The sequence below is a fragment of the Dama dama genome, chromosome 33 (assembly GCF_033118175.1).
Source record: "Dama dama isolate Ldn47 chromosome 33, ASM3311817v1, whole genome shotgun sequence".
Classification (NCBI taxonomy): Eukaryota; Metazoa; Chordata; class Mammalia; order Artiodactyla; family Cervidae; genus Dama; species Dama dama.
In genome coordinates, this window is record NC_083713.1 from 48,517,363 (window position 1) to 48,539,037 (window position 21,675).

Below are 21,675 nucleotides of genomic sequence, written 5' to 3' on the forward strand. Positions count from 1 at the left end.
AATTTATTTAATTGTTACTGAAACTAAATAGCCACATGTGGACAGTGGCTACAGTACTGGAGGGTGGAATTCTAACTTAGTGATAAATACATGAAAACCAGTGACTGAAGTTGTGACCTCAGAATCAATTAGGGCCAGGGTAAAGCAGAACAAAGATTACCCAGCTGGGTACCTTTACTACAGTGTTAATTATATCAAATACAAAAACACAACACAGCTGCTTCTCTGGAGGCACTTTTGGCCTTATCATTGGTGCCGGGGTCAGAGAGGATAAAAAGGAATGAACAGAGCCCTAAGGGTCCTATACTCAGGAATCCACAAAGTACCTCCTCCTGCATTTCATTTTTAGCTGATGGCTGAAAATATTAGTTTCTTACGTGACAAGATGTCAATTATTCTATGGGGTATTTTTCAATCCCAATTTTTATAGATGAGGAAATTTAGGAAGAGAAGTCAATGGCTTCAAGGTCACCTGGGTAGAAAGTGTGGGAGTGGACACTGGAATTCATGCAATCTGGCTTCATACACCATGCTCTGAAGAGCCATCAGCAATTTAGAAGTTAGAGTAAATAAAAGAACTACCTTTGAGAGGAGGCTGGCTTGCTCTACATATCCTGGACATACTAAGACTGTGCCCTTTCAGAAAAAAGTGGTCATTTCAGTTTTAAGAAGGAAACACGGGAACACTGCACACAGAATGAGGAGGGTGAAGAGATAGAAGTAAACGTGGAAACCAGGGGCCCCCAGGAGACTCACTTTGCCATTTTCCCCAAGCCTTCTCTGAATCTACTGATTTCTTTCTAAGTAACTAATGTCAATGGCAAGATTGTGGATGAGATGTGAAAAATAGCACAAGTCCTGAGAGAATTTGAGGAAGTATTTTTATTGGTGACAGCTGGTCTCTAATCCAGCTTGCTTCAAGTGTAAAATTTTAGCCTTATGACTCAAATGTAGGTAATTTTAAGGGGCTACATTCCCCTCCTTCAATCCTCTATTAGTACCCATTTCAAAGGCTTCCAGATTTTTGTATTCAAAATAACGTTGTGAGTAACATCCTTGCTGCTACATCACATGGAATATTCCCTATTATTTTCTTAGAATAAACTCCGAGACATAGAAAATAAAGGAAACGAAAGGACTCTGGCTTACACTGGGTGGACCAGGAAGAAGGCTAGCTGAGTGTTTCCTTTCCCTGGAATTATATCACAAAGTGATGAGGTAAGTACTTCCTAGGAACCTCTGTTTTCCTCTGCCTGCATGGGGTGCTTCATGATCTCATGCTACCGCAGACTGTATTAACCTCACCAAAGAGGTGACTAATTCATTGTTTTATTCAAAAAATATTTACTGAGGAGCTAGTATGCATTAAGCCCTGTGCTAAATATGGAGGTTCAGATTTGAAGGAGAGTCAGCCCTTATCCTCATGCAAATCATAACAAAGCAAAAGAGACAGAAATGTAAAGGTACAATGGTATATTATTTGAGGATAAGTAGATTTTTATTAGGGCTTTCCTGGTGGCTCAGACAGTAAAGAATCTCCATGCAGGAGACCTGGGATCGATCCCTGGGTTGGAAAGATCCCCTGGAGGAGGACATGGCAACCCACTCCAATATTCTTGCTCGGACAATCCCCACGGACAGTGGAGCCTGGTGGGCTACTGTCCACAGGGTCACAAAGAGTCGGACACGACCGAGTGATTAAGCACAGCACAACACAGATTTTATTAACACATTTACTCCCTACTTAAAGGCAAACATCTTTTTCTTTTTTCAGTTGTGTATTTCTATTTTAAGGTTGATTTCTTGATTTCTCAAATCTTGATTTCTCAAAAAAATTGACATCTTTCAAAGAAAAACAAAACAAAAATGTTCCCAAAATGCCTTAAATCATAACCCAGCTATTTGAAAGGTTTTCATGCATGAGACATCTCTTTACTATAAAACTATAGAAAGTAAATGTTGGATGTAGGAAATACAGATCATGAGCATTTTAAAATATTAATACATATTTAGTAAGTGCTTTAATAAAAGGCACATCAAAATTGCACCTCATACCCATACTCTGAGATTTCTTTTTGAATCTGGTCAAAAAGATTCAAAAATTGAATCAGTTTTGAATACTGGTCAAAAACACAAATTAACTTGGGAGAAGAAAACAAAGTATAATACAATTTTCTTAACTGAACACCTACTCTATCAAAGTTTTGTTGCTTATGAAATCCTATTGCTAGTGATAGAAATTCGTAAAGATACACAAATACAACACCAGCTCTTGCTAGGGAAATTTGGTCATAGAATTTCTGATTGCTGAAGGCCCATCTATACATTATAAACAACTGACCCTGGCTTGAGCCTGTCTTTAACTCATGCACTTCTGCACTAACCAGGTGTGAAATGTGTTCCCACTATGCTGTAAGGTGTAGGTCGGATGGGGCCCAGAGTTAGCATAGACTTGTCAGTTGTTCCTAACACCTCTGTCCTTCATCCCCCTCAAGCCCACAGTCACAGCGCAAATTCAGTTTCCTGGTACCATTCCAGTCCCACAAAGCAAGTATGTGAACTTCACTTTCCTAATGACGCTGACCAACACTTTAATGCACACAAACTGAAACCGCTCCATGCCAGAGTACTGGGAGAATCTTAACAACCAGATTAAAAGGCCAATCAATTGGTAAACTCCCAGGGGAAGCCCTAATGCCAGGGAATTGATTAACTGGTAACTGATTTCAAGAACAAATGGAAAGTGCAAATCTCAGAGAGATGAGGTAGGCAAGGAGAATCAAATAAACAGGATCAGAAACTCTGAAAGAATTTGGGCCATAGAAACTGGGATTTGGTAAGTCTATAACAATGCAGAAAGATGATATTCTTTTCTTTCTAATTCCTTTGCTAATCAAGTTTTATTTTTCTTTACACATGGCAAAATTTGGGCTGCTTCTTCTCATCATCTGTTTTCCTGAATAATATTGTGATAAATAAAAAGCTGGAAGAAAATGTGTCCAAAAATTCACAAACTGGACCTCCTCTTCCCCCCACCCTAGTTTCGCTGGTGCAAGAAAAGGCGGCGTGGCAAGGGTGTCAGGCTCAGGTTTTTTGAGTGCTGAAGGACCTATCCGGGCAGCCCTAAATATTTTCAATTTGCCTTGTTTTTGGATAAAAACTGAAGAATGATGCTTAACGATATGCTAATCCTTTATAAAGTCAGGGTGAAGGGAAAGGCAAGCCACAGGAGAGATTTTCTGAGATGAGCGTGACATTCTCAAAAACAACAGAAATGCAGAGAAAATTAAAAATAACATAAACCTAGCAAAATATTGTAACTGTGATTGGTCTTAAAGTCCAGCTCTGGGCTACCTGACTCAAACAGAGGTCTGGGGAGTATAATGAGTTAATGATTTTGAAAGAAGCCCATTTCACCGGCAAATGATTCACAAATAGAAATTCTCCTGAAATATTTATTCTCTTTCTTCCATTTTCATTCCCACCACAAAAGACAGTTTGGATCTTAATATGAGATGACTTTTCTTATAATCTTTTAGTTTAAAGAAACGAAAGTGAAAGTGTTAAGTTAGTCATGCCTACTCTGCAATCCTATAGACTGTAGCCCACCAGTCTTCTCTGTCTCTGGAATTCTCCAGGCAAGAATACTGGAGTGGGTAACCATTCTCTTCTCCAGGAGATCTTCCTGACCCAGAGATCGAATCCAGATCTCCCACACTGTAGGCAAATTCTTTACCGTCTGAACCACCAGGGAAGTAGTTGGCAAGGTATTTTGGCCCACAATGATGGTGCCCACAGTGAAATATGGAATACTTATTTCCTGTTAACTGGAAAAGAGAGCACAGATATTACCTGTGTGCAAAACCTCTCTTGGACACTGTATTCACACAGTATACTATCAGAAAAAAAAAAGTATACTGTCAGAGAAACAGACTCAGGGAGTCTAAAGCAGAACTAGAAAAAAACAAACAAATTCAGGTATAAAAACTTTAGGATTAGGTCATGAAAAATATGAATGAACATCATCCCTAAACAGCACTCCACAAAAAAAAGAAAATTATTCAAAGAAACATAATTTGGTCACTATAAAATTGGCAAAAACACTTTGCTTAATAATATACCATGTTAGAATATATGTAGGAAAGGAGGTTATCTCATTTGAGAAGTAAATTCATTTCTCTTTTTTGGAAGGTAATTAAACAGTATCTATCAATTTTTTTTTAATGTGCATACTCTTCAACACCAAAATTCCATTTCTGAGAATCCACCTAGCAGCTGTATTTCAAATCTTTGCCAAGATATCCTAGGTGAGAATGTTCATGATAATCTATAGTAATAGGAGGTAAGTTTATAAGTTAAAGTGCAACCTTATCAAGGAATATTGTATAGCTTTTAAAGAGAGACGATCCATAAGATATAAAGGGAAAAAAACGATGTAGATGAGACTGTTCACTAGATCCTTGTGATATTGTGATTTATAATAAATATATATCTGTTCTTCATCCCCCATCCCTACACAGAGCTCCTTAGACTCTCAGAATTTTCTAAGTGAAGCAGTAAAAGGGGTCTTTTGTTATGCTAATGGAGCAGGCTGTCACATCTAAGGATGTCAGCTGGTTGCCAAGAGAACTAACCATCTGATTGGAGGGTTGGGACTCCCTCAACCCCTGAGGGCACAAGGGCTGAAGGCTGAATCACTTGAAATGGCCAATGAGTCAATCAACTATGCCTAGGCAATGAAGCCTCCGAACAACTTAACAGGATGAGTTTAAAGAGCCTCAAGGTTGGGGCTGGGAGAGTGAAGGGCCTGGAGGGGGCGTGGAAGCTCCTGCTTTTCCCCATTCCATTCTCTGCCCTAGACATCTCTTCTTTGGGGTTGTTCCTGAGTTATACACTTTTATAATAAACCAGTATTTTGGTAAGTAAGACGTTTATTTGAATTCTGTGAGCCACTCTAGTTCGAGAGGAGACAATCTTGTAGAATTGAGCCCTTAACCTGTGGGATCTGATGCTATCTACAGGCACAGAGTGTTAGAAGTGAGTTGAATCACAGGATATCCACCTGGTGTCAGAACATTGCTTGTTGGTATGGGAAAACTCCCACCCTCTGCATATACCCTATAACTGGTGACCAGAACCTTTAGTGCTTTTTAAAAGGAAAATGCATAAACACATAGATATATGTGGGCCCTTTATTTTCTATAGAAATAAACTTTAGGGGCTTCCTTGGTAGTCCAGTGGTTAAAACTTTGCACTTTCAATGCAGGGGGTGCAGGTTCGATCCCTGGTTGTGGAACTGAGGGCCCACAGACAGCGTGGCCAAAAACAAAAAACAAAACAGCCTTTCAGATGCCCAAGAGATTGTTAATGATTATTTTTGAGGAGATGGCCTTCACGTGGGGCGTGAGGGCACTTTTTACTTTTGCGAACTAAAAACTGTCACCTGTCATCTGGTTCTACAAGAATGAAATCATTAGCCACCAGCAGTCACTGACCTTCAACACACCCTAAAATCAGTTCAGGGCAGGGATCAGGAACAAGGCACCCTGCGTTCTGGGTAAAAAACTGGCAGCACAGGCCTTTCAAAGTTAGATACTTTCTGAAAATTTTATGAGCCCCATTTCTTGCAACTTCTCATATCTAGAAAAGATTATTAACCAAGACATCTGTTCCTCATGGCTAGCAGTGACTTTCTGCCAAAATATGTGCTTGATTTCATGTACACTTTTCACTAAAATCATATGTATACTGACATCCCCCCTACCTTTTTGTGGCAGTTCCTCAGAGCTATCTGAGAGATTATCTCCTTGGCTATAGTCCTGATTTGGTCCGATTAAAAAACTTAACTCACAATCCTCATGCTGTGCATTTTTTTTCATCTGACACTTGCATTTTACATCTTTCTATAGTGTTTATGTTTTCTTACCATGTATAAGTGTCCAAGGGCATGCATGGCGCTTTCTGCAGGATATATTTAATTCCATGCTAGCGTCTCTTCCTATCCAGTACATTTCTTAGTCAACCACCCGTCAATTGCTGAGTAAGTCAATTTATTTCAAATTATATCCTACTCACACTCCCAACCCACTTACTAGCAAAATGGATTTGGGGAGGCCTATCACAACAGACTCTTGGTAAGACACTTAAATATAAGAAGCAAATAAAATTCATGGAAAGGAAATGGAAATAAAAAGCCCAGACAAATGTATTGACTATGATTGAGCAACTAGCACAGTTCCAAGTTTCCCAAAGGAAAAGGCAAAAATGGAAACACAGTGGGTGATATCATTCTCCTTGTCTGGGAGAAGATTTCCTGCCCATCTATCATAGGAGACATTTCTACCTGGTGCTGAATTCTAAGAGACATGATACAAGACACTTTGAAAACATCTTGATTTTATAATCTTCAGCTCTCAGATTTGACCCTGCATCGGAATCACCGAGATGACTCTTCACACACAGATTGCAGGGCCCCAGTCTCAGAGTTTATGACTGAGTAGGTTCAGGGTAGGGCCTGAGACTCTGTATTCCTCACTGGTTCTAGGCGATAGTAGATGCTGCTGTTCAGGGACCACAAATGTAACACTGAGATCTTAGGCCAATCATTCATTCATTAATATTTAATGGTCAATGACTTCATTGGTAGTTCCACTGACAATCTGGTGATACTCTTTATATAAACAATTCAAGAAAACTTTGAAATGTAACCCAGTGAAAGTAATTTTAAAGCTACTGAAGCCCAAATATATGGTTTCTTATGACCTAATCAGAAAACAAAGATGGAACTTGGGAACAGCCATAGATGTAAATGTATTACACATACCTTGGCCCTTCCTAATACAAATGTATTCCACATCACTCGATTCTGATAGGGTTGGTCAGACAGAGCTGATAATGCAAATTCATGAACTACTGACTCACATTAACAATAGTTTCATTTTACCCACAGGAGGATGATCTCCTGCCAACATCTAAAATATATTATAATTCAATTCCAAACTCAGGAATCAATGACCTTTAGACAATCTGTGCTCTGTTTTTTCTTTTTTTTTTTATTGACAAGAGGAATGGAGGATTAACTATACTAGGAATTAACATAGGATCCTTCTCCTGAAGACGTAAGAGTTCAATATACTTTTCAGATAAGTAACCTCATTTGTCTTCTAAATCCCTGGGCAGGGGAGGAGGAGAGGTGAGGGAGACCGCACCTTCCTCATATCATGGGAGTTCTGTCTGAGACCACCATCTCTAACCCCTACTTACTTCATGGTTGTCAAAGCACTTGGTATCACAGGAAATAATTGGTATATTTAATAACTGCACCCAGATACAGATCACACATCCACACAAATACCCACGCATGATAGAACCAACAAACCGTATGTTTAACAAGATTTAAAAAATACCCAACAGATGCATTTACAAATATACTTCAAAAAGAAGGAAAAAAAGTATTTTTTAAAAGCCACAAGTACTCTGAGATCCTTGCATCTCAGTAAGTTTAACTTGTCATCAAAAGTTCCATTCAAGAAACTGTAATTGAGCACCTACTATGACTCAAGCACTGTTTTAGGAGCTGGGAATTAAAGTTGGACACAAAACCTACTCTGATGTGTAATGAGGAGGCATTCGTATAAAACTAGTTCCAGATGATATGGGTTAAGTTACCTGTTGTCTTAACAGTACGGCTAAAAGTTGCCATCAATACTCAAAGACTGGCCATCAAGCCCCTCTTGGGGTTCCCAGGGGGCTTCCTGGAGAAGATACAGGCAGAACCCTGCACATGAGTGGGAAAGAGCTGGAATGAAGACAGAGGGGACAGGTGAAGAATTCTGGGGCTGGGCTGCTGGGTGTATATCCAAAATCCAATCACTCCTTATGCATTACAAATAAAAATTCAGTTTTGTTCAGGATGGCATCTGCTTCCTCACAGCTAGAGTGACCATGTGCCACATTCCTGCCCAATGAGATAGAAGTGGAAGTCACAGGAAGGCTTTTGAGAAAGCCTTTGGCTCACATTTGGCTTTTGCTTTTCCTTCTTTGGGCTTCCCTGGTGGGTCGAAGAGTACGAATCTGCCTGCAGTGTGGGAGACCTGGGTTTGATCTCTGGGTTGAGAAGATCCCTTGGAGAAGGAAATGACAACCCACTCCAATATTCTTACCTAGAGAATACCATGGACAAAGGAGCCTGGCTGGCTACAGCCCATGGGGTTGCAAAGAATCAGACACAACTGAACAACTTCCACCTTTCCTTCTTTGCCCGTTACCCTTCTTGCTGCCTGAAATACAGATGAGAAGCCCAATGTGGGGCCATTATTTGGGGGAGCAAAAAGAGTGGAAAAATGGAACAAGCCTGGTCACTCGGAGCATACTACCTACTTCTGGTCTCCTTGGTATTAAGAAAAGCAAATCCTGGCTGAGTTAAGGTCCTGCAGTGAGGATGCATCCATTTGTATGGAAACAAAAACTCATCTCATACATGTAGACAGTACTATTATACATTACTATTTTCTTATTTTATTTGTTTGCATATTCTGGGGAAAACTCCAAATCTTAGCACAAACCCTAGCATCCAAAAGCAAACTCTGAATCCCTCACTTTTATCAAAATATGAAATGAAGGCTATCCTGACACTTTTAAAAACTTCTGTGACAATTAAGTGTAAACACTATTAACAACTATGTTAGCAGAAAGTTTAAATATGATATTTAATCATGAGCTAATAAAATAACAAGTTACAATGTCCAGTTAAATTTACAGTTTCCTCTAAAAATGTTCATAATCTCAGAGTTTAAACAAGATTTTTTTCCTCTCATCCTACGAAAAGAGAATTATGAACTATCTCCTCTCACACACATACACACAGAGCCACCTTCTGCCATTCTTATTGTAAAGATATAACATGTTGTCCTGAACATAAACAAAGGACAATCTTCCCAAACTGGAAAATTAGAACCTAATAACAGAAAGGCAAATCTTCCCAAGAAAAGGCAGTTGGCATATCATAGTCATGCAAATAATAAGAATATTCAGAGATATAGAAGCAGATGGGGGAGAAGCAAAAACTGAAGAAATCATACAGGAAATTTTCCCTACTTTTCAAATAGACTTCAGTTGACAGGTTGAAAGAGCTTCCCCAACTCCAAGTTCAGAATACTTACAAAAGAATATTTATCAGTGCAAACTCTGATATATGCTAGAAGAGAGAAAATCTATTGCTTTTGTTTATTTTATAATAAATCATCATATTCTCTTCTTAATTCTATCTAGTTTTTTAAATACAGTCTCCTGGATTTTCTAAAAATCAAAGAGGAAATTTCACCTTTTCTTCTTCAATATTTACTCCTTTTTTTTCTTATATTCTCGAGAACCTCCAAAGTGAAAGTGAAAGTCACTCAGTCGTGTCCAACTCTTTGTGACCCCATGGAGTATACAGTCCATGAATTCTCCAGGCCAGAATACTGGAGTGGGTAGCCTTATCCCTTCTCCAGGGGATCTTCCCAACCCAGGTCTCCTGCATTGCAGGTGGATTCTTTACCAGCTGAGCCACAAAGGAAACCAGAACTTCCAAAATTGTTAAAAATTGTTGGTGAAAAGTGAAAATGAAAGTCACTGAGTCATGTCCGACTCTTTGCAACCCCATAGACTATACAATCCATGGAATTCTCCAGGCCAGAATACTGGAGTGGGTAGCCGTTCCCTTCTCCAGGGGATCTTCCCAACCCAGGGATTGAACCCAGGTCTCCTGCATTGCAGGCAGATTCTTTACCAGCTGAGCCACAAAGGAAGCCCAAAAATTGGTAGTAGCTTTCTTATTTCTCATTTTAATGAAAAATCTTGAAATCACCTAGACAAAACCAAGTTACTGGCATCAGATTTCATCTGCACACTGTTGAGAGGAAAAAAAGAATTTGATTCCCAGGAATTCGTATTGACAAAAGATAATCAAGTCTAATAGTAAAGGGAAATATTGAAGGTAATTTGATAACAACAACAATAGTATCATTGAATTAATACTTAGATAGCACTTATTCGGTTCCAGGTTCAGTTTTAAGCATATCACTTATTATCATAATTTGTCTACATAGGTGGCTGCTATTAATTCCTTCCCTCCCTCTCCATTCAAGCTATACCTCCAAGTCAAGGAGGAGTCTAGTCTCTCATCTCACAGACTCTGGTAAAGTGTTGTTGTATCAGTTCTAAGTCAAGACTTCATGAAGACTATCAGGTTTCTGCCTTCTGGAGCCCTGTGCTCCGATGTAAGGAATCCAGGCTTCTCTGGTAGAGAGTGAGGTTAGTTGAGAGAAGCTGAGACATGAGTGGAAAGCCACCTTGAACATCCAGTCCAGCTGCACCTTCAGGCGATTCTAGCCCCTGCTGCTATCTGAGCCCAATTCCATGAAAGCCCTCAAGTAAGAACTGCCCAGCGAAGCCTGACCAACACAGAGAACCATGAGACATAAGAACAAACTGCTGTTTATACTGCTGTTTGGGGTTAGTTCACTATATAGCAACAGATAACTAGAATGCTTATACCAATTCATTTATTCTCACAACATTCACAAGTAACTATACTAATATCCTCATTTCACAAATAAAGAGATGAGGCCCAGAGAAATTATATAACTTTCTCAAGGTTATACAGCAAGCAAGAAAAATCCTTGAAGGAATGCAATGATTCAAAAATAAATAAACCTCAGGGAACTCTATTCGATATCCTGTAACAAACCATAATGGAAAAGAATATGAAAAAGAATATATGCATATATGTTTACATATAGATAGGTAACTGAATCACTGTGCTGCACGCCAGAAACCGACACATTGTAAATCAACCATGCTGCAATAAATGAATAAAGAAGCCACATTCTTCATATGTAAAAAATACTGAGAAAGACTCTAATGCAATAAAAATGCATCAAAGAAGAGACCTCAGGATAGAGGAAACAGAAAAAGGAGAAAAAACAGTGGTGAAAACTGCATCTTGTGACTATATTGTGAAATCTAAGATACTATGGATAAGATGACTAAGAGGATGTAAATTAAATGTTGAAGATTTCCAAAATAAGAGACAAACTACAAGGTTATAGTAACTGTCAAGAACGAGAGAAAATGTAGAAGTTGGGAAGGAGCAAGTCTGGAGGTAGGAGAAAGAGAGAGAAATGAATGCATTCTAAAGTTCTTGGTATGAATTTCTGCAAGATATAAGTGAACAAAACTGATTCATGTAGAAAATCAAATAGACCAATTACCATTGGAGAGATTGGGAAAGTGGTTAAATTCCTACCATTAAAAAAGAGCAGAAACAGATGATTTCAGAGTTAGTTCCATATAACTTATAAAGAATAGAAATGTTATTTAAATTATTCATGCCTATAGAAACACAAAGTTCCTAAATCCATTTTATAAAAGTGGTTTAGCCTTAAAACCGAAAGTGATCAAAGTAGTACAATAAAAGAAAACTACAGAGCAATTCCACCTATAAATATTTACAAAAATTCTAAATAAAATATTAACAAGTAGATGCAAAAGGAGATGAAATGAATATGTCAATGAACAAGTTTCCGCACCAGCAAATCCATTAGCATCATTCATGCTAGCAATGAATGCAGGGAGGAAAAGTGACGGATTATATCAATAGGTTCTAAAAAACATTTGGCAAAATTCATTGGCCATTTTTAATAAAACTTCAAGTAAACTATAAATTGAAGAAACCTCTTGAATGTGAAAATACCTATTTTGAGTTATTGAAAATCAATTGCAAACATCATTCCAAATAATCAAATGTCAGGAATAAAATAGGATATCTGCTCCTATTACAATTCAGCAATAAACTGAGAATAAGAAAACAGTTAATATAAATAGTATATGGGGAGATAAAAGTTTCTATTTTTGCTAATGATATGTTTACATAGCTAGACATCCTAACTTCAGTTTTCAAATGAAAACTACTAGAATCAATGAAGGAGTTTGTTCAAGTGGCTGGAAAAGTTCAGAGCTTTTCTTAATAATTGCAATGGAAAATTTTAAAACATAATAGCATTAAAATGAAAAGAAAATTTAGAGATAAGCATGTAAATTCAAAGTTCATATATATGTTTAGTGCAATGCCAATTAGAATCTCCAGTTCTTAAAGTGGATATGATAAATGTTTTGGCAAGATTAAATTTCTGAAAATTTCCAAGAAATTTGTGAAAAAGAATAGTGAGGGGGGGGGCCATACCAGACTTAATTCCATTAAAATCAAATCATGGCATGAGAATAAACAACAGAATAGACTGAAAAGCCCAGAAATGAATCCCAGTATCATTTCTGGAGGAAACCCACTTGGTCACTGGCAATATTCATAGAATAGAAGCTTCTATATGACAAAGTGAATATTGTGATCCACTGTGGAGAGAACAGCTCATTGATAAAAATGACACATTGATAGCTGACTATGCATATGGAAGAAAAGAATGCGTGGTGCAGCCCACATTTCATTATGAAGACGCTGAAGAGACTGAGTTAGCTGTGTACTATCTCAAGAAGGGAAGTCTGTGATGTACTGCTCTTAAGAAAAGGAAAATTCAGAGAAGATATAAGAATCCCCCTATTTTTGGAATGTTGTGTCCATCACCTAGAATTGTGGATCATGAATCCTGAACACCAGGCCAACACTGCTATGGAGGATGCCTCCCTGAACAGAACCAAAGCTAAATATATAAATATTCACAGGTGGTTATATAATCCACGGAGAGACACGTGGAGACATAAACTAGGCTGTTCAGTACTGTTTGACAGTGAAGGAGTCAGGGAGTCCCAGATATGAAGGGAGGGAAGCAACAAATAATGTAAGTTTGAAAATGTTGCACAATGAACACAGACTGTGTCATGTGATCTAATTTGTGAAGAGCTACTAGTATGCATACACATACACATGCCAGTGTGTTTGAAAAGAGAGAGAAAAAGATGAAAGGATAAGACCTAAAATGTAATTTGTGGTTATCACAGAGGCATGAATTTTGGATGATTTTTTTACTTTATATAATCAGGAAAAAGTAAATTTCATTTTCAAAAAAGGGCTCGAAATTATGAAATATAAATGTATGGATACAAATTTAGTTTTAAAATACTATATTTTAAAAAAATAAAAATAAAAAAAAATAAAATACTATATTTTAAATGGATGCCAGGTAGGAGAGTCTTCAAATTCTTTTTTGTGAAGTTTAAACAAAGTGGAGAGTGAAAGCCCATTGCACAAGCATGAACATAGAATAATTATTGCTCCTATTACCATTATTTCCAGAAGTTTCCAGGTCACCTATTGACAGTCTAGTTGTAGCAAAAGTAAAACCTCAGTGACCCAGAGTGAAGGGAAGCTCATAGCATCACTAATGGCTCTAAAACCAACTTCCTGAAGAGGAACATAAGATTCCCAGATGGCTCAGTAGTAAAGAACCTCCTTGGCGATGCAGGAGACACTAGAGATACAGGTTTGATCCCCGCATCAGGACGATCCCCTTGAGGAGGAAATGGCAACCCACTCTAGTATTCTTCCTTGGGATATCCCATGGACAGAGGAGCCTGGTGGGCTACAGTCTACGGGGTCACAAGAGTCGGACACGACTGAGTGACTGAGCGCATGCACACACAGAAGAAAAGGAATATCACTTCGTTTCCTCAATACAACCTTACACCGAGGACAGATGACATCTTTGTGAATTAAGACTGAAGCAAAAACACTGGCTTCTGAGTGTCCAAACAGAAGGTCTTAAGCACTCTTGTCATCCCGATGGACATGTGACAGTCTAAGCCGATGATCACACTTTCTATTGGAGACATCAGGCCACCTGATTTGTAAGCAGGCTTTGTGTAATAACTCCCTACCTCCATGATCATGTCTAGAGAAGGCTTTCCCATCTCATTTGGCACCTTGGTATTCAAACCCTACCACAAAGGAAAGTAAATCACTCTGCTACCACCATGTCCCTAGCAGTCCATGTTTCAAAGCCCCAGTAGCTAAAACATGGTAATAGATTCCAGGAGAATTTAGAAATCCCTGTGGTTAAAGTACTTTTTAAAATGTAACCAGTCTTTCTGGCTAGAGAAAGCTAATCTCATCTTCTCTCACGGTACACTGCAACCCAGATCCCTTAATCTTCCTCAGATGTGTGCATAATACTCTCTGATGTTCAAGCAATTCCATGTCCGAAAAGGCAGCTCCCAAAAGCAGTTCTCGGTCTGCAGCCTGCCAGCTGCCCACACAGTGGGAGCGGGGCACACTTGTCTGAATTCACTCCTGGTGAGGCTGCCCAGCCTGTCCTCCATCCCTGACGCCCTCTAACTTAACGGGCCTTCATTCTTCATAAATTGGTTATTTAGCGCCATCTAATATCCTGAAAGAGCAAGTCTGAGGTTATTTTCTTTGAAAATGCATGCATTTGTAATTGTAAGGAGGAAATAACACCATCTTCACATAGTGAAGACCTTTGACTCCATTCCCTCACCATAGGCATTTATGACCAGACCGACTTGTTCTGCTGCTGAAAATACTAGAAACACAAGAATGAGCTTTAATGGAAACTCTCCAAGGTAAACTGGCCCTCAAAAATACTTCTGATGGAATCTATTTAAGTGTAAAACTGAAAAGCTGTAGATGCATAAATGTATTTAGAACTCTGATTATAATTACCATAAAAGAGGTTTTTATAGTTTTCCTGGAATCATCTTGACTTCAGAAGTAAGAAAAGACTTATGCGCGGCTCTATCTGAATCAGGTGAGTCAAAAGAACCCAAGACCATCCACTTTTTTATCACACACTCTGAGACAACGTGCAAGGACTATTTTTCTAGTGATGCCCACACAAAGCTGACAGGAAACTTTCCCAGGGGGTGAAATCTGGATCTAAAAGATTTCAAAAGGGTACATATTCAAGACCTTTGTACTGCCTTAAGAAATGACATAATGCCTTTTTATGGCAGCATCCTGCTTATATACATGGAATAACACTACTATGAAACCACACGGGGCTTCCCAGGTGGCACAGTGGTAAAGAATCCACTTGCCAATGCAGGAGATATGGGTTCGATCCCTGGATGGGAAGATCCCCTGGAGGAGGAAATGGCAATCCACTCCAGTATTCTTGCCTGGAGAATCCCATGGACAGAGGAGCCTGGTGGGCTACAGTCCAGGGGGTCGCAAAAGAGTTGGATATGACTGAAAAGACCCTGATGCTGGGAAAGATTGAAGGTGGGAGGAGAAGGGGACGACAGAGGATGAGATGGTTGGGCGGCATCACCAACTCAATGGACATGTGTTTGAGTAAGCTCCAGGAGTTGGTGATGGACAGGGAAGCCTGGTGTACTACAGTCCATGGGGTCACAGAGAGTTGGACATGACTGAGTGACTAAACTGACTGAGCAGGCATGCACTATGCAATCACTGCTTCCCTTTCCCTTGGGGGTTGCGGGGATTGATAATCACTACATCAATCTGTAAGATGCTGAAAGGCTGGAGTATGCCCAGGGGTCACACATTCCACTCTCCTCCTACTTTCAGTTCAAAGGCCCATGGAGAAATTGTTTTCTACAAGCACGATGATTGTGCCTTTCATGCCCACACTTACACATGCACACACCACATCCTGACTGGCCTAGTTGAGCTCTTCCTCTATAAGCTCTACCTGTCCACCACCGCACACACTGCTGTGAACCAAACAGCCTTCCCTGAATTTGTATGTTGAAGCCCTAACCACCCATGTAAATGGAGTGTGTGGAGATGGGACCTTCAGGAGGGTATCAGGTTTAGATGACGTTATGAGGGGGCGGCCCTCGAGTGCCATTAGTGTTCTTATAAGAGACACCACGGAGCTCGCTGTCCTCTCCCTCCCATATGAGGACACAGGAAGAGTGGCCACCTACAAGCTAGGAAAAGGTCCTCTCCAGGAACCGGATCAGCTGGCATCTTGAGCATGGACTTCCCAGTCTTAAGAATTTTAGGAAGTAAACATCTGTTGTGTATGCTGTCCAGTATGTGGGGTTGTGCGATGGCGACCAGAGCCAACCCCCTCCTGTGGTTTCTTTGTGCTCGGTTTTTTAATTCCAGGTGTCCTGCTGAGGCATATCCCTCTGTCCCTGATTCTCCACTTCCCACAGACAAGTCAAGAGGTTTACAACATTTCCTTCCATTCGATGTCCCTTCTCTTCTTTCAGAAAGCTTCCTTTAGCAGCAACACCTCCTCCTCCCACTGAAAAGCTGGTGTGTCACAGGTGAAAATCATAGAGTCACATTCAGCCCAACAAACACTTGAGTGGCCTCTGAGAGTCACGTCCGTGAAACTGGGAGCTGCCCTTAAAAGGATCAAATAAAATAATGTACCTCGAAAGCATTTTGTAGGTTGTGAGGGGCCCCAGGAAGGTGAAACATAATCACACAATACTAGCTTCTTCTGTGGAATCTGACTTCTATGTAAAAAGTCAGTAATAGCTTCAGTAAAAAAAAAAATCATTTTTTAAAAAAAGCCACATACAAACAATACAAAGATCTATAATAATCCATGCCATTCTCTAAGTCAAGTGACTTCAGGGCAAGCACCTTCATCCATAATCATTTTTTAAAGGGTTTGAATAAGAGAAAGCTTAAAGATGATTTTAAGAATTTAACCTTCTCACCAGACACCAGACACTAATTCAGTGACACTGAAAAAGAGGTTCCCCCACTAGATCCTGAGATTCTCCACGTCTACGGCTGAGTTTTATTCACCTTTAATACTCCAAAGTCCATTTTAGTATCTGGCACATAGCAAAAAGCAATCATTCATTCAGTGAACAAATAGGGTGCCACATTCCAGAGAATGCTTAAAGGTGTTTTCTCCTGCTGAGGATGGGTGAATAAAAATCACTCACTCTAGGATTCTTCTCTGTAAATACAGAGCAACCTAGCATAATGGAAAGCTTTGGCTGTGAAGTCAGATGCACCTGCTCGATGACACTGACTCTGCCACTCAACTCGGGCAAGTGCCTCAATTCTTTCATCTGTAAAATGGGGATAGTGATGCTCACTATACAGGCTTGTGGTGAATGTTAGAGGAAAAACAAATAAGGCAATTCAAGCATTGTCCAATACAGTGTATATGCTCAACAAAGAAAGCTTATTATCGATGAGTATCTGCAAACAAGAGTGCATGTTTAAATCCAATTACACTCACTATATCATGTCACAACCTATTCATCATCTGTAAACTACATCTAACAATATTTCCATTCAATTACTGTCTACTGACTTAATGGACTGTGATGCTTCGTGCTGGACATGAATGATGCACAGTACTTAGAACAGAGTCAGCTATCATAAGAACTCATATCCTGAGATTCAAAATATAAACTAGGAAATGTATCCTGAGGCCTGAGGTCAAGTGGTAGGACCTGCATCTCTGCGGGCAGTGGGCTTGGCTGCACCCATTCCAAATAGCAAGGTCCCAATGAATTTTCCAGAAAAGTAGGCTGTCTCTAAGCAGGGCAGAGAGCCACTAAAGCAGCATAAGAATGAGTCAACAGGAACATCTGCAATGAAATAGGACCACGGGAAGTGCTGGGTAAGAGAGAAGAGGAACAGTCGACAAGCGGGGCCTCCCTAAGTTTGTGGAACCGGTCAGAGTAGCCAGCACAGCACATCCTTCACAGCTACCACCTGTGTACACATCTCCCCTGAGGACAAGGGTGTCTCCCACCTCCCCAAAGGACAGACAAGAGATAAGTCAACGCATAAATGAAGTAAGACGGTGCTGGGAGGAAGAGATCAGAAAGCAGATTACACAGTAGAGCTGCAAGGCTAAAGATTTTCAAAACTGACCAGAGCCTCTTCCAGATTTTCAACAGAGAGCATTCTGAAAATGACTGAAGGTCCAAAATAGAAGTGAACTACATGAATGGAATATCTTCTGACAAGGAATTCAAAGCAAAATAATTATTATAATTGATTGCATTTAGTTAATAAGACGCTGATAATGATTTTCAGAGTGTTTACACATATGTTGTTCACATTTGGGAATAATGCTAGGAGGTTAAATGCTAACGGGTCAAGAGCCAGGATGGGCAGGGGGTCTGCTAGCATGACCCCAAGACAGCCACAAGTCGGGTCTGGAGGAGGGACTAACTGGGAACCTGCAGCTGGTCCTCCTCCATGCTAGGTAGGCTGGCACTGGGAGAGATGAACTTTGCCTTGAACAAAAAACTCTACAGACCAAAAATAAAGACGCGAAACCAAACCCCCATTGTAGTGACAGGTCAAAACCCTTCATCTGGGTGACCTTTGCTGCTATTCAAATGCAGCCACTGTTATGAAAATGTGCCTGGATAGAGTTTGTAAGCCCAGAAACAGACAGGCACAAGTGTGCCTCCAGGCCATTCATTGCTGCACGAGGCCATTTTGGCTTCTCTGTTTCTAATTTTCATATTTCCTTAATTTGATTCTCGGCCTTTTACTGGGTCATTCTCCCTGAAGTCAGGACTGTGCCTAGCTGTGACTTTTGTCCTACAATGTTAACTTTTTCAGGTGTCTTGTTTCTGTAAACCCAGGAAAACATTAGCAAATCAATTCAAAAACAGAAGGGTCCCCGCCTTGGTCCCCCACCCCATAAAACTGGCTCCACCTCTCTCAGGCATATTCAGGATAGGGCGTCTGCTATGAAAGAGCTCCTTGGGAAAAGGATAGGGAGACTTTTATCAGAATGAAAACTAAGAAAAGTGATCAGGGCTTCCCTGAGCTCAGCAGTGGTAAAGAATCCACCTGCCAATGCAGGGGACGTGGGTTCCATCCCTGATCCAGGAAGATCCCACATGCCTCAGAGAAAATAAGCATGTGCACCACAATTATTGAGCTGTGCTCTAGAGCCCAGGAACCACAACTACTGAGGCCATGTCCTGCAACTACTGAAACCCATCCACTCTAGAGCCTGTGCTCCGCAATAAGAGAAGCCACTGCAAAGAGAAGCCCTCACACTGCAACTAGAAAGTAGTTGCACTCATCCCAACTAGAAAAAAGAAGACCCCGCACTGCCAAAAATAATTCATAAATAAATAAATAAAATGTTTTAAAAAGTGATCAGTCGAAAATCACAAAGCAACTACAATTTCCTAAGTCTTCAAAAGCCAAAGCTTAGGGTATATTTTACCTCCCAGCCACTCTCCTCTCCCTCTAAAATCATGGCACAGTGGACCTTTACGTCCTGCCCTGCAACTTGATTCGACAACATCCACCGTAAAGGGTAACACAGTGTGTAGAACAGTACTAACCCATTCTGTTGGGCAAAGAACTTTCTGAAGCTTTCCCAGTCCTTCAGGAAAGAAGAAAGATAATGTGCCTAGCATTAGGAAGGGTTAAGTTCACCAGACTGTTGAGAATTTTTAATCTTCCTTTTAATGTAAGTCATAGTACCATTAACTTGAATGTTATTGAAAACAGATTTAGTTGAGCGGATCATAAAGTACCAGCACAGAGAAGAAAAAAGGGATTTGACTTCACCGAAGCTAAAACTATAGTCAGCATTGTGCATCCCCAAATGCTGCCTCCATAAATACAGAGGACTGACTGTACTACACCATTTCATACAAGGGAATTAAGCACCCACATATTTTGGTATTCACTGGGGTCCTGGAACCAATTCCCTTGTGAATACAAAGGGACCATTGTATGTGAAGACCAGATTTCAAATGTAACCAATGGTCTTATAAAAAGAAACCTAAACATTCAGGCAGGATCCCATGACTCTCCCTCTCTCCGCCTCTCATCATCATCCCTCTGACTAGCCCACCTCCTAACCTCCTCACACCCACTGTTAAGTTGTGAATATTACAGAGGCATAGCCAATTCTCAGATAGGTTCTCCTGACACATCATTTTTGCATGAGGACTTCACTGTGTGTGAATTTCCTTAGTTCAGGAAAATGGAGCCTAGTATTTCTCAACTTTCTTCTCTTAATTACCCCTAGTCGTAAAGCAAAAAGGCCTACTCAAGGGGGTTTCAGATCCAGCCCAAGGTAGCAAGTAGAAATCTATTTGACGCCTCATGTTTTATTCTCTTGAGTGTCAATTACATTCTACTCCATAATATACGGGCTTCCCAGGTGATGCTAGTGGTAAAAAAAAAAAAAAAACCCACCTGCCAACGCAGGAGATGCCAGAGATCCTGGTTCAACCCTTGGGTCAGGAAGATGCCCTGGAGGAGGGCGTGGTAACCCACTCCAGTATTCTTGCCTGGAGAATCCCTTGGACAGAGGAACCTGGCAGGCTACAGTCCATAGGGTCGCAAAGAGACGGACATGACTGAAGCAACCTAGCACACCATAATAAATGCATCTGTTCTCACATAAAGCAATGGGTTTCCTGAATTTATGTGAAATAAACAGTTCAGGAAGCTACACCAGGTTAATCCTACAGTTTTGTGATCATGGTACATAACGAGTATCGATTCATGCTATCCTCTATTTCAAAGAAATTCACTCAAGCTTTTAATCCTCTTTGTCTCTATATATTAGCTTTAGAAGAAAATAAGGTGAAAGGTAGTTCAACACATTTAATTATTTAAATAAAACTGAAGCCATCATTTAGGAACATCCAGAAGAAAGAAGGGGTTTTCCTGGTCACTCAGACAGTAAAGAATCTGCCTGCAATGAGGGAGGCCAGGGCTTGATACCTGGGTCAGGAAGATCCCCTAAAGAAGGGAATGGCTACCCACTCAAGAGTATTGCAATTTTATTCTTTTCCTTGTTTTTCTCTCCATCCTTCCTCTATACTGTGATGGAATGTGGTAGATAGAATTTTTTCTACTTTCCCATTGCCTCTTTTGTGGTTAATAGGATCCTGTGCCAAGTGGAAAGCCTATCCCAAGTAGTTTAGAAAATTTTAATTCCCAAAAACCTATAAAAGGGGTGGCATCTGACCCAGACCAAGATAGAATGCATATCACCATAGCTACAACGATTGGTTCACGAATAGGAATGTGCTCAGTCAAAGCCAACCAGGGAACTCACAGCCAACCAGCACTTTTACCCCAAAGCTTTTTCTCCTATATTGCTAATATATATTAGCCATACATATATATATATACAGAGAGAGAGAGAAAGAGAGAGAGAGAGAATCCAAACTCCTTAAGGTGCCATCTGCAGTCTAGACCATAGGTCAAGGGTGGCTGATGGATGAGCCTTGGTTCTGTGTACTACACACAAAGATGATCCAGAAGATGTGCCAAATCTTGACAAAAACATCTTTCAATTTTCTCAGTTTATCCCAGTATTTTTACTCATGGCTCCTTCTCCATTCTCTCATCTACCTAGCACCTGTCCTGTTCTCCTTGCTGGGAGTGTCTCATTCTCATTACCTGCCCAGTGGATGTTCATCATTCTATTTCAGCCCAAGCAGGTTTCCCCCTTGAGAACTCTTCCCCTCTTTCCCCAATGAGTTGCTCACTTCTTCCCCGCTTCCTTAAGGCCACTCTCAGAGCATGCAGTACTGTTGCCTCCACAACCACCAGGAGCTCCTCCAGCCTGTGACCTCTCCTACCTACCTTTGCGTCACCAGCATCTGACACAGTGCCTTCCCTGTAGTAAACCTTATGTGAACATTTGTCAAATACATGAAAGAATGAGTCAATAAAATGAACTTACATTGGTTAGCACTATTTGAATAAAGGGCAAG

General features: G+C 40.2%; 1 protein-coding gene across 1 annotated transcript in view; it reads right to left on the reverse strand.

The window, feature by feature from the left end:
- LYPD6 (LY6/PLAUR domain containing 6) overlaps positions 1-21,675 on the reverse strand; it is a 127,844-nt gene that overhangs the window by 49,629 nt on the left and 56,540 nt on the right. The window lies entirely within an intron of this gene.